Source organism: Tupaia chinensis, unplaced genomic scaffold (genome assembly GCF_000334495.1).
Source record: "Tupaia chinensis unplaced genomic scaffold, TupChi_1.0 Scaffold000320_2, whole genome shotgun sequence".
NCBI lineage: Eukaryota > Metazoa > Chordata > Mammalia > Scandentia > Tupaiidae > Tupaia > Tupaia belangeri.
This window is the reverse complement of record NW_006159814.1, coordinates 381,808-392,464: the sequence shown is the minus strand read 5'-3', so window position 1 is coordinate 392,464 and position 10,657 is coordinate 381,808. Positions and strand designations below refer to the sequence as shown.

General features: G+C 40.2%; 1 pseudogene; it reads right to left on the bottom strand.

Annotated features, from left to right (window-relative positions):
- Positions 1-632: 632 nt before the first annotated feature.
- Positions 633-1,948, bottom strand: LOC102474381 (actin-like protein 6A pseudogene; annotated as a pseudogene).
- Positions 1,949-10,657: the final 8,709 nt, after the last annotated feature.

The following is a 10,657-nucleotide window of genomic DNA, read 5'->3' as shown; positions in this document are numbered from 1 at the left end:
AGAATGAGAAATTGGGGGCCAACAGGTGGCGTGGTGGTTAAGGTGCTGGACACTCCCACGTGGCCGACCACGGTTTGAGTCCCGTACCTGGTAGCTTGCTTTCTCACTTTCCCTCTCTGTGTCTCTCTCTGGTCAAATTAAAAAATAAATGAGTGGATAAATAAATAAATAATTTTAAAATATAATAATGAGAAATACATGTAGTACTTAAGGTAGCAAGTCACAGTGCACACAGTCCAAAATAGATTTCTGGAGTGGCCAGTCATTTTTATTTAATTTTGTAAGCCTAAGGTAAAAGGCATAGGCAGTAACTTTTACTACTCAATGAAAAGCAATTCTACCAACCCACTGGTAATTAATATTCTAAACAGAGTTGGAAAGTATCTTACTGAAAGCAAAGTATTTAGAGAAAATAGACATTTATATGAAATTATAAAATGCTTGTAATAAGTGCATTTCAAGGAAAGCACAAACTCATTTTTAATTTATAGAGCCAGTTAAAGCCTTAAAAATTTTAAGTGAAAATTGAAATATGCAAAAATGTGTAAACATTCTACAAAAGATGGTCATCCTTTTCCTGAGTATACTAAAGCTATGAAACAAGGGGCCAGAGGAGGTGGCAGCTCAGAACTTTAAGGGTATTTCCTCTCGATGCACTGCTTCCTGCCTTCTTCATACTCTTGTTTGGAAATCCACATCTGTTGAAAGGTATCCAAAGAAGCTAGAATGGAACCACCGATCCATGAATTGAACCTCCGTTCCACTGTTGTATTATTTGCTATCAGTTTCAACCGCATACTTGGGGGGGGCGGTCTTCTGAGAGAGTTCTCTGTTCAACCTATCGGTAAAGCTCTGGATCAGCGTGTTTCCCCCTGCCACTATCACACTGCCGTAGGGACCCGGCCGTATGTCGATGTCACACATTCCAACACTAGTGGTGACGACATGGCTGACCCCCAGCATTGTGTTCCCTGACAAGCCCTTTACATTAGAGAGGTCAAACAATACTTCCGGAATCTTCAGCCGCTCTGCACCAAAGTCACAGTTGTAGCCATTGGGGAACTCGTAGTGGACGGTCGGCATCTGTGCGGCTACTGATCGTCATTATGTGGAATCTGACACTTGAAGTACTGAAGCTTGAAAATCTTGAATAACACAGTTACACATGTAGTTGTACCAAGACTGAGTCACCTGTGGCAGCTTCTCTTGCCTTTTCCAGTTGGCTGTAGACCCTTCCCGAACAACTTCTTTGGATGCAATCATGTAGGGGGGAGAGGGGGGACCAGCTCTATGTTCATCTCCTGGAAGAGCTCTCTGCACTGCATAGTGATGAAGTCTCCAGCAAGAGGGGACTTGACAATGCCCTGCTGAAGGATGTAGCCATCATGGACTGGGATGGCAGTGGTGTGAGTGGCTCCGCTGTCCAAAATCAGCCCAGTAGAACGGCCATTAGCAAATGCAGTCAGAACCGCAGTTTGGCAGAGGAAGAAGGCGGTGATGTTATAGTGCTTGAACATCAGCTCCGTCAGCTTCTTTCGCTTCGCTCTAGTAGTCCACTGTACTTCTGACATGATAACGGGGTGCAGGCTGGCTTCCGACTTGACGTAGGCTGGCTTCCGACTTGACGTGCGATTTATAGGTGTGGTCCAAGATAGCCTGGAAGCTATCCCAGTCTTCGATCATCCCTGTTCTTCAGGGGGGAGATGGCCTCCGTGTTCTCCCAAAGGACGTTGGTTTCTATGTAGTAGGCTGGGCCACCCGGCTTGCCCTTATCGCCGTCGATCTCCATCAGTGTGCTCCCGCCCTCTCTGTCCACCACGATGTCGATGGCCGTGGGGAAGTCCACCTCGGGGCAGTCCTCGCCGGCGTAACCCGCTCTCACGGTGTAGGACCCAATATCGAAGACGAGGGCTCCGACTTCACCTCCCCGGTACACGCAGCCGCTCATGGTGCTGTCGGCGCAGCTCCTGCGCGGGGCTCTCGGGCGACCTGCTGCAGCGGCTGCGAAGGCGGCCCCGAGACGTGAGAGCGCGAGCCCTCAACTTCCACCCTTCCACCGCCACCCCTCCGGCAACAAAGTCTCTTTTTTTTTTTTTTTTTTTTTTTGAGAGGTTTTTGCTATAGGGCGCGTGCACTTGCCAGAAAGACAGAGAAAGACATAGAAACAGAAAGCGAGAAATCACTCCCCACGGGGGATGGCCACGCAGCAATCCCCTCTCCTCCATTCTCCTCTCAGGATCTTGGGCACGCACAAACACACGGCCCGCATGAGTTTAAGCCACCGGGTCTGGGACTGGGACCGAGTTTGATTACATGGGAGTCCAGCCACAAAGCCATTACGCCATCTGCTCGTCCCAACTCTGTTTCTAACAGTTACAGAAACACGTTCACACATTGAAACATAGGATGAAACATAGGAAAGCACATCCATAGCTGTCATTTACTATTAAAATTTTGCTAGATAGGGAAACAATCAATTCATTTTAGCAAGTTATCCGTTGAGCGCCTACTTTGGCAAAGGCTCTGTTAAAGAAATACTTTTGGCCCAGGCTGATGGCTCAGTAGTAGCAAACTGAACTACAGTGCGCGAAGCCATGTGACAGACGACAGGTTCATTTTCCCAGGTGCATGCAGGAGTACAAGATCCTCAGGAGCTGGAGGGCTGTGTAAAAGGGATTACAATGTGACAAGACTCTGTCAGGGGTGCTTTTTTCTCTCTCTCTGCACACCCACTCGCTATCATGAATTAAAAAAAAAATTTTTTTTTAAAAGACGTAGTTTTAGACTATAGAAATGCTAGAGTTTATTAGGCTATTTATGGGAAAAAATTCTAAAATATCTTTGGGACTTGAATTCCTTGAGCTTTAAGCCACATTTAATTTTGTTTATGTTAAACACTTGGTCATACTTAGGAATTCTAAGAAGAATGCTTAATGATTATAGTCATAACTTTCTTCCAATGCCATCTGGAGTTTTGGCTCGAGTCTGAATAAGAAGGGAACAAACAAGTTGCACCACAATCATTTCACAACTTCTTTCAGGCACTCAGTGGATTATAAAAGGAAACGTATAAAACCATAAATGTTTCAGATTCTAAGGGTAGGCTCTCACTCTATGAGTAAGTGGTAAGCCACTAAAGGTGCTTTTTAACTCTTTTAGTCAATAAATCAATCATTCCACAAACACCACAACCAGGATGTTTATTATGTCAGGCACGGGCTAGAATTCAAGACATGGAAATGCACAGTTCTCTGCATAGCTGGCATTGTACTGGACACGGATAAGTAAACGAATATTTGCACCACCTTGTCACAAGTACATTAAAGTACTATTATATCATGATACATTAGGCAGGGGATGAGCACCAGAAGCCTTATTTCACAAGGAAGATAACACATGAATTAGAATTTGAAGACATGAGAGAATTCACAATAGCTTGGGGAGAAGAACAATGGGTCAAGAAAGGAATCCTATAGGCCAACTAAACAGGATGTAAAAAACATGAAAGATCCCTGAAAACTGTTCTATATTCAGAGAAAGGTGAGAACACTTTTACATTATAGAGTGTGAGGCAAAGATATTAAAGAAAATAAAACTGACAAGGTAGACTGGGACTAGCTTTGAAGTTCTAAAGGCCAACTGAAGAACCCATTTTGCAACCCATTGAAGTTGGGGACTGGGGAGTGCTTTTCAGCAGGTTAGTAGCATAGTCAAATTTGGAAAATTTGAAAAATCATCGAATGATAGGATGGAGGACAGTTTGAAAGTGGAGACATCGGAGTAGTCAAGTTCAGTTAAAAGGCCATTCTACAGTATGGAAAAGAGACAAGATTAAATTTAATAGTGTAAAACACTAAACTACCACTAACATCCAGAAATTTTAAATCAGTTTTGTGAATCATTCAATCTTGAGTTCCATCTATTCATTAACACATCAAACTCAGACTATATAATGCCAGAACAACCAGTTCAACTGACTTTTATTTCTTTCAGCAAATAGAACAGCTTTTGTGTCATGGCATGAAGATCTTATTTGTTCATTAATTGCCATATAATCATTTTAGGCTAGAAAGCTAAAAAGCACATTTTAAGCTTATGGAAAGGTTTTTAGGCCCCAATGTGTTTGTTCTAAACCTTAAACCAAAATCAGGTCCTCAGGTTTGACTACCACACTAACTCAATATATTAACTCTTGTGTTTCTATGAAGAAAGAAAACTATTCACAGAGATGATAAAATATAATAGTAGAGAAGAAAGGATATTTATGTAAAGAAAATTCTAACATATTTTAGAGACTTGAATTGCTTGAGCTGTAGGCCAAATTTATTTTTTCATATGCCAAATACTTGGTCATGCTTACAAATTCTAAGGGAGGCAAAAACAGAATTTATTTAGAATCTTTCAGGTAACTCTTTGCAGAAACGATGCCAGTTTCCTATATTTTGCTTAGATTATTTTTTAAGATTTATTTTCCTGATTTGGAACACACCTGTAGAAAGCAGGTCACAAGTTAACTAGGATATAGCAAGCCTAGGAGTCTCATTGGCTATAGATAATCCACAAATTCATTATACCAGACCAAAAAAAAAAAATGTTATTCTCAAATTTTAGGTATCAGATAACTAGCTTGTGATAGTCTCATTCTAGTTATTAGATGACTATCTAGGAAGAAAGAACTGAGATTGTCAAATGAAAAAAGTGAATTAGCTGGCAACTACGAATTAAAGGAACATGTTTCTTATGGTCTAAGGCAGGCCTGAGTGAGAAAGAGAGAGAGAGACCCTTGGGATCTATTTAGATATTGTTAAGAAAACAATAGAGATAATGCCCATGAGATGAGTAAAGACGGGTTCTGAGGTTACAGGTCAAAATTCTAGGACACTGGAATAAAAAGAAAAAAAAGAAATGATAAGATGATAAGCAGATTTTGAACAATGTTAGGACCTTATCTTTTCATTATTTTAACAGTGTCTTTTGTAGAGCAAGAAAAATTGAATCTTGAGGGGCCAGCAGGTGGCGTGGCTGGACTCCCACATGGCCCGGACCTGGAGTTCGAGTCCCGGACCTGGAGGCTTGCTCTCTCACTTTCCCTCTCTCTCTCTCTCCCTCTGTCCCTCTCTGGTCAAATTTAAATAAATAAATAAAGTTAAATAAAATAATTCTTTTAAAAAAATTGAATCTTGAAGTCTAATTAATGAATTTTTTCTTTTCAGTGTTATATCAACAATTACTTTGTCTATGTGAATATTCTTTCCTATGTTTTCATTGAAAAGATTTATAGTTTTGGGACCAGCCGATGGTATAATGGTTACATCGTTGGACTTCCATGTAGTTGACCGTGGTTCAAATCCTGCACCTGGTGACTTAAAACATTCCTGGCACGTGTATGTGCATGCCCAAAATCCTGAGAGAAGAACGGAGGAGAAGGGATTGCGGCGTGGCCATCCCCCCTGCGGGGTGATTTCTCGCTTTCTGTCTCTCTGTCTCTCTCTGTCTCTCTGGAGAGTGCATGCACCCTATAGCAAAAATCTCTCTAAAAATTTTTTTTATGGTTTTACATTTTACACTTAGAGCTATGATTTATTTTTACATAATTTTAATATAAGGCATGAGGTTCAAATGGAAGTTTTTGTTTTGTTTTGGCATATCTATACCATTTGTTGTAAAGACAATATTTTCTCCATTGAACTGCCTTTGCTGTTTCATCCAAAGGCACTTGGCCATATGTGAGTGGGCCTACATTTAGACTCTTTATTTGGTACCATTGATCTACATGTCTGTCCCTTTTCTTTAATTCTTTTTTTTTTTTTTTTTTTGAGAGATTTTCACTGTAGGGCGCGTGCGCTCGCCAGACAGACAGAGAGAGACATAGAGACAGAAAGCGAGAAATCACCCCTCAGGGGGGATGGTCACGCCGCAATCCCTTCTCCTCCATTCTCCTCTCGGGATCTTGGGCACGCACGCACACGCGCCCGGCGTGAGTTTTAAGCCACCGGGTCCGGGACACGAACCGCGGTCGACTACATGGGAGTCCAGCGACATAGCCATTACACTAACTGCTGGTTCCCTCCCTTTTCTTTAATTCTTGATGCTCCACATTTCTGTCTGTAATCATTTCCCTTCTGTCTGAATAATTCTATTTAGTCACTCTTTTAGATCAGGATTGTAGACAATGAATTCTACTACTTTTTCTTCCTCTAAGAACATTTTTAACATTCATTCTTTTTTTTTTCTTTTTTCCTTTTTGGTAAAGGTTTTTGCTATAGGGCGCGTGCGCTCGTCAGACAGAGAGAGACAGAAAGCGAGAAATCACCCCCCAGGGGGTATGGTCACGCCGCAATCCCTTCTCCTCCATTCTCCTCTCGGGATCTTAGGCACGCACGCACACGCACCCGGCGTGAGTTTTAAGCCACTGGGTCCAGGACATGAACCGCAGTCGACTACATGGTAGTCCAGCGACATAGCCACTACGCTAACTGCTGGTCCTTTAACATTCATTCTTGAAAGATATTTTCGCTGGACACAGAATTTACAATTTATTTCATTCAGTATTTGAAATGCAATTTCACTATATTCTCACAGGAACAGATTCTCATAAGAAAACTGTGGCTGTTTGAACGATGTATTGTTTTTCTCTTGCCATTTTCAAAACATTTTTTGTTTTTAGATTTTAGCCATTTAATTGTGATATGTCTGGGCATAGATTTCTTTGGGTTTGCCCCGTTTATGTTTCACTGTACCTTCCCTCCCCACCCCCCTTTTTAAAGATTCTTGCCATAGGGCACATATGCTGGCTGGAGAGAGACAGTGAGAAGGAAAGTAAGTCACCAAATTTGTGATATTCTCAGCCATTATTTATTGAAATGCTGTTTCTTCTCTGTGACTTCTCTTTTTTGTGTGTTTTTGTTTTTGTTTAGTTTGCTATAGCAAAGCAGGGTGGTGAGGGTAGTGAAAAATCACCTCCCACAAAGAGATGGCCACTCCACAATTTCTTCCCCTTCATTCTAGAACCATTTACTCAGTCATGTGGGATCCAGCCACCTCAATCTCCATGCCAGCTGCTGGCCCAATAACTTATTTTTTTCTTTTTCTTTGTGTGTGTGTGTGTGTGTGTGTGTGTGTGTGTGTTTAGATTTAATAATTTCTACTCATCTACCTTATTACTCAGTGACCTTTTAAAAGAATTATTTTATTTAACTTTATTTATTTATTTATTTATTTATTTATTTATTTATTTTAATTTGACCAGAGAGAGACAGAGTGAGAGAGAGAGGGAAAATAAAAAAGCAAGCCGCCAGGTCCAGGACTCGAACCACAGTCAGCCACGTGGGAGTCCAGCACCCTTAACCACCATGCCACCTGACAGTTCCCCTTCACTGACTTTTATCTGTCATTTCCATTTTGGTATTATGTGGTTTAAAAATTTTAAATACTGTATTTTTTAGTTCTAAATTTTACATTTATTTGTTTATATCATCTCATTATTTTGTTAAGATTTTCTATCTTTCCATTTTTTCAAGAGTATATGCACTTATATTTTGTTGAATAATTCCAACATCTGTGACACACTGCATCTGTTGATTCACATGCAAATTGACATTTTCCTGGTGTTCATCTCTGCTCCATGTATGTGCCATTCAATGGTCAGTGTAGGACTTTAGCTGTGTTCTATCCCTTAGTTCAGTTCTCAGAGTCCCTGGCATCCTAGGATCAGATCCATACGTGTATTATGCAAATCAAAGGTAAGTCCAGGAGTTCATAGACAACTTTATGGGTTTTCTTCCCAGGCTTCCTCCTCTCCATGCTCTCCCTGGTAATCTGGTGTTCTGAGGTTCCCTTTTCAATTTTCTCATTAGGAAGCTGGACTTTTCTCATCCACATTTCCTGACACTGGCCCCTTCTGGAGCCAAGCAGTAAGGTGATGGAGACAGGAATCTTATGAGATCATAGCTCCTTTAATCAAACAGGAGCATACTCCTCCTTCAGTTTTAGCTGCTGTTGACCTTAGCTGCTGCTGTTCTACCTGCCACTGCCCCTATCACTGCCTTAGTCCTTGACTAAGGATAGGGACATAAGAGAATAGAGATTTGAAGAAAGAGAACAAGAAGCAAGACTAAAAGGAGGTGAGGGAGAAAGGAAGGTAAAAGGAAAAAAAGAGATTTCCATCTCTTTTTCAGAAGGTCAGCTGATTCCTTTCCTAGAAGAACTAAAGGTCTTCTCCTGGAGCTCTCCCCTGTCCATGTCACTGCCCTTGTTGTAGTATTGTGCTGCCTTAAACTCAGGATAGGGGTTACTAGAGGGCAATAAGTGGTCATTTCATCACTTATTTTGTACCACTTTGAATTATTTTCTTCTTCTGCCATTTTCCTACTGCTATTTACTTTTCAGAGTAGCAGAGATAGCTTCCTAAAACGTGTGAAGGAAAATGACCAGAAAAAGAAAGAAGCCAAAGAGAAAGGTACCTGGGTTCAACTAAAGCGCCAGAATTAAAAGTGCAGTATGACTCTCATTAAGCTGATAGTTGTTTTCTTTCTTTGCCTAGCCAGACATAACCTAGTTTAACTACATGTTAAGTAGTTGATCCACCAGAGGTAATGTTTAACTTCAGAAACCAGAGGTGTTCTTATTGATAACTTTATAAAACAATTATTTGGCCTTCTACTGTCTTCTAATATACTAGCCAAAAGACTGTCATACTTTCAACTATGGGAAGTTACCATCAGAATTTAGAAGAAAAAATTAGAATATTCTTCTGCTTGATTTGACAACAATTTGAATCTCTGCATCTCTGGATCATAGGACTATGCCATTTAAAGTAACTAACAACAGCGTAAAGAGTTCCTACCTACCACAAACTAGCCAACTAAATAAATAAAGGACTACTTTCAAAAGAAATTTGTCCCAGTGTCTAATATTTTGAATTATGCCACAATACTGAAATCATTTAAATAAAAGAAACTGTTTTATACACCTTATCTTCCAAGGCTACTTATATTTATTAAATCTTAAGATTTCCATGGTCTTTCATAAAAATTTCACAAGAGAAGTATAGGCAAAAGCTACATCTCCCAAAAGGTGTATGTCTTTTCTACCCAATATAGTGCTAACTCTTTGAGAGAAAAATCACCTCTTCATTGATACATGTAATAAGTCTAAGAATAGTGACTGAGACAATAGAAAGAAATGTGGATAATAAGCCTAGACAGGGCAACCCGGTGGCATGGTTATTGGGATGACTTATCCCACAAGATCGACTGTGTGGTTCAGGTGTCAGATACTGCAGCTTAGAAAACATCAACATTCCAAGAGGAGAATGAGACTGCCGTGCAGCCATATCCTCTAGGGGATGCTTTCTTGCTTTCTCTCTTGCTCGCTCTCTCTGTGTCTCTTTCTTCCTCCCTGTCTCTCTCTGGCAAGTGTATGTGTATTATAGAAAAATTTTCAAAATTAGTAAGTCTTAATATTTTTAAAAGCACATAAAAGCGGACAATGTAGAAAGAGCTGATAGTAGATTTCCTATCTCTCAAGTCTTGATGAGATTGGTTAGAAGTGGGAAAGAGGAATTGAATAGCATTTACTTATTTTCTTAAGAATATGGTAGGCAGTGGACAGGAAGTGGTATAGTGGTTAAGGTCCTGGACTCCCATGTGGCTAACCATGGTTGAGTCCTGGACTTGGTGGCTTGAAATGCATGCTGGGTGCGTGTGTATGCATGCCCAAAATCTCAAGAGGAGAATGGAGGAGAAGGGATTGTGGTGTGGCCATCCACCCAAGGGGTGATTTCTCACTTTCTGTCTCTGTCTCTCTGGCAAGTGCATGAACCTTATGGCAAAAAAAAATCTCAAAGTAAAAGATTATGGTAGGAAAAGAGCAGTGCCTGCAAATGAATATAATTTGCTTTTCACATAACAAAGAAAATACAACTTATAATTCTTAGATATCAACCTGATGATAATAGTTTAATAAAACTCTTGTTGATTCATGAACTTTTAGAAACAGAAATATAGCAATTTTTGTTATATAAAATACTCCTTATCCAATAAAATTTTGATGGATAGCATAAATTTTAATAAATCTCCACAAACTTTTTCCAAGGCTCCCTCTCACTCCGCACATAAAAGACAAATAAAATTTGAAGCAGAGACACCAAATATATACTGTTTATACCAATAGGTATTTATGGAATTATAATCTTTCAAAAATGCTGAAAGAAAAAAGATGGATTTCCACCAGTGAGTCGAATTAAAAAGGTAGAAAGGATTACAACAAAAATATGTACGGAAAACCCACAAAGAACTATGAATGTTGAATTCACAACTTGCTAATTTAGGGGTTTTAGTATGAACCTAAAACCCTAACTACCTGATACACACGTAGAAAGTTAGGACTTAGAAACGAGACCAGAGTAAGTCTCTGGGGGGGTGGGGGGGAAGGTGGTACAGATTTCTCTTTGTGAAGCTGATGAAATTCCCTAGTTACTAGAATACAACCATTTTCTTCTTAGAATGTTTTAAATTCTAAAACCTAGAATGGTGTCCTAAACAGAGTAAATTCTCAATTTAAGAGAGCCAATCTTGGGAGGCCAGCCGGTGGTATGGTGATTAAAGGTACTGGACTCTCATATGACAACCGTGGTTCAGGTCCCGCACTTCTTGAC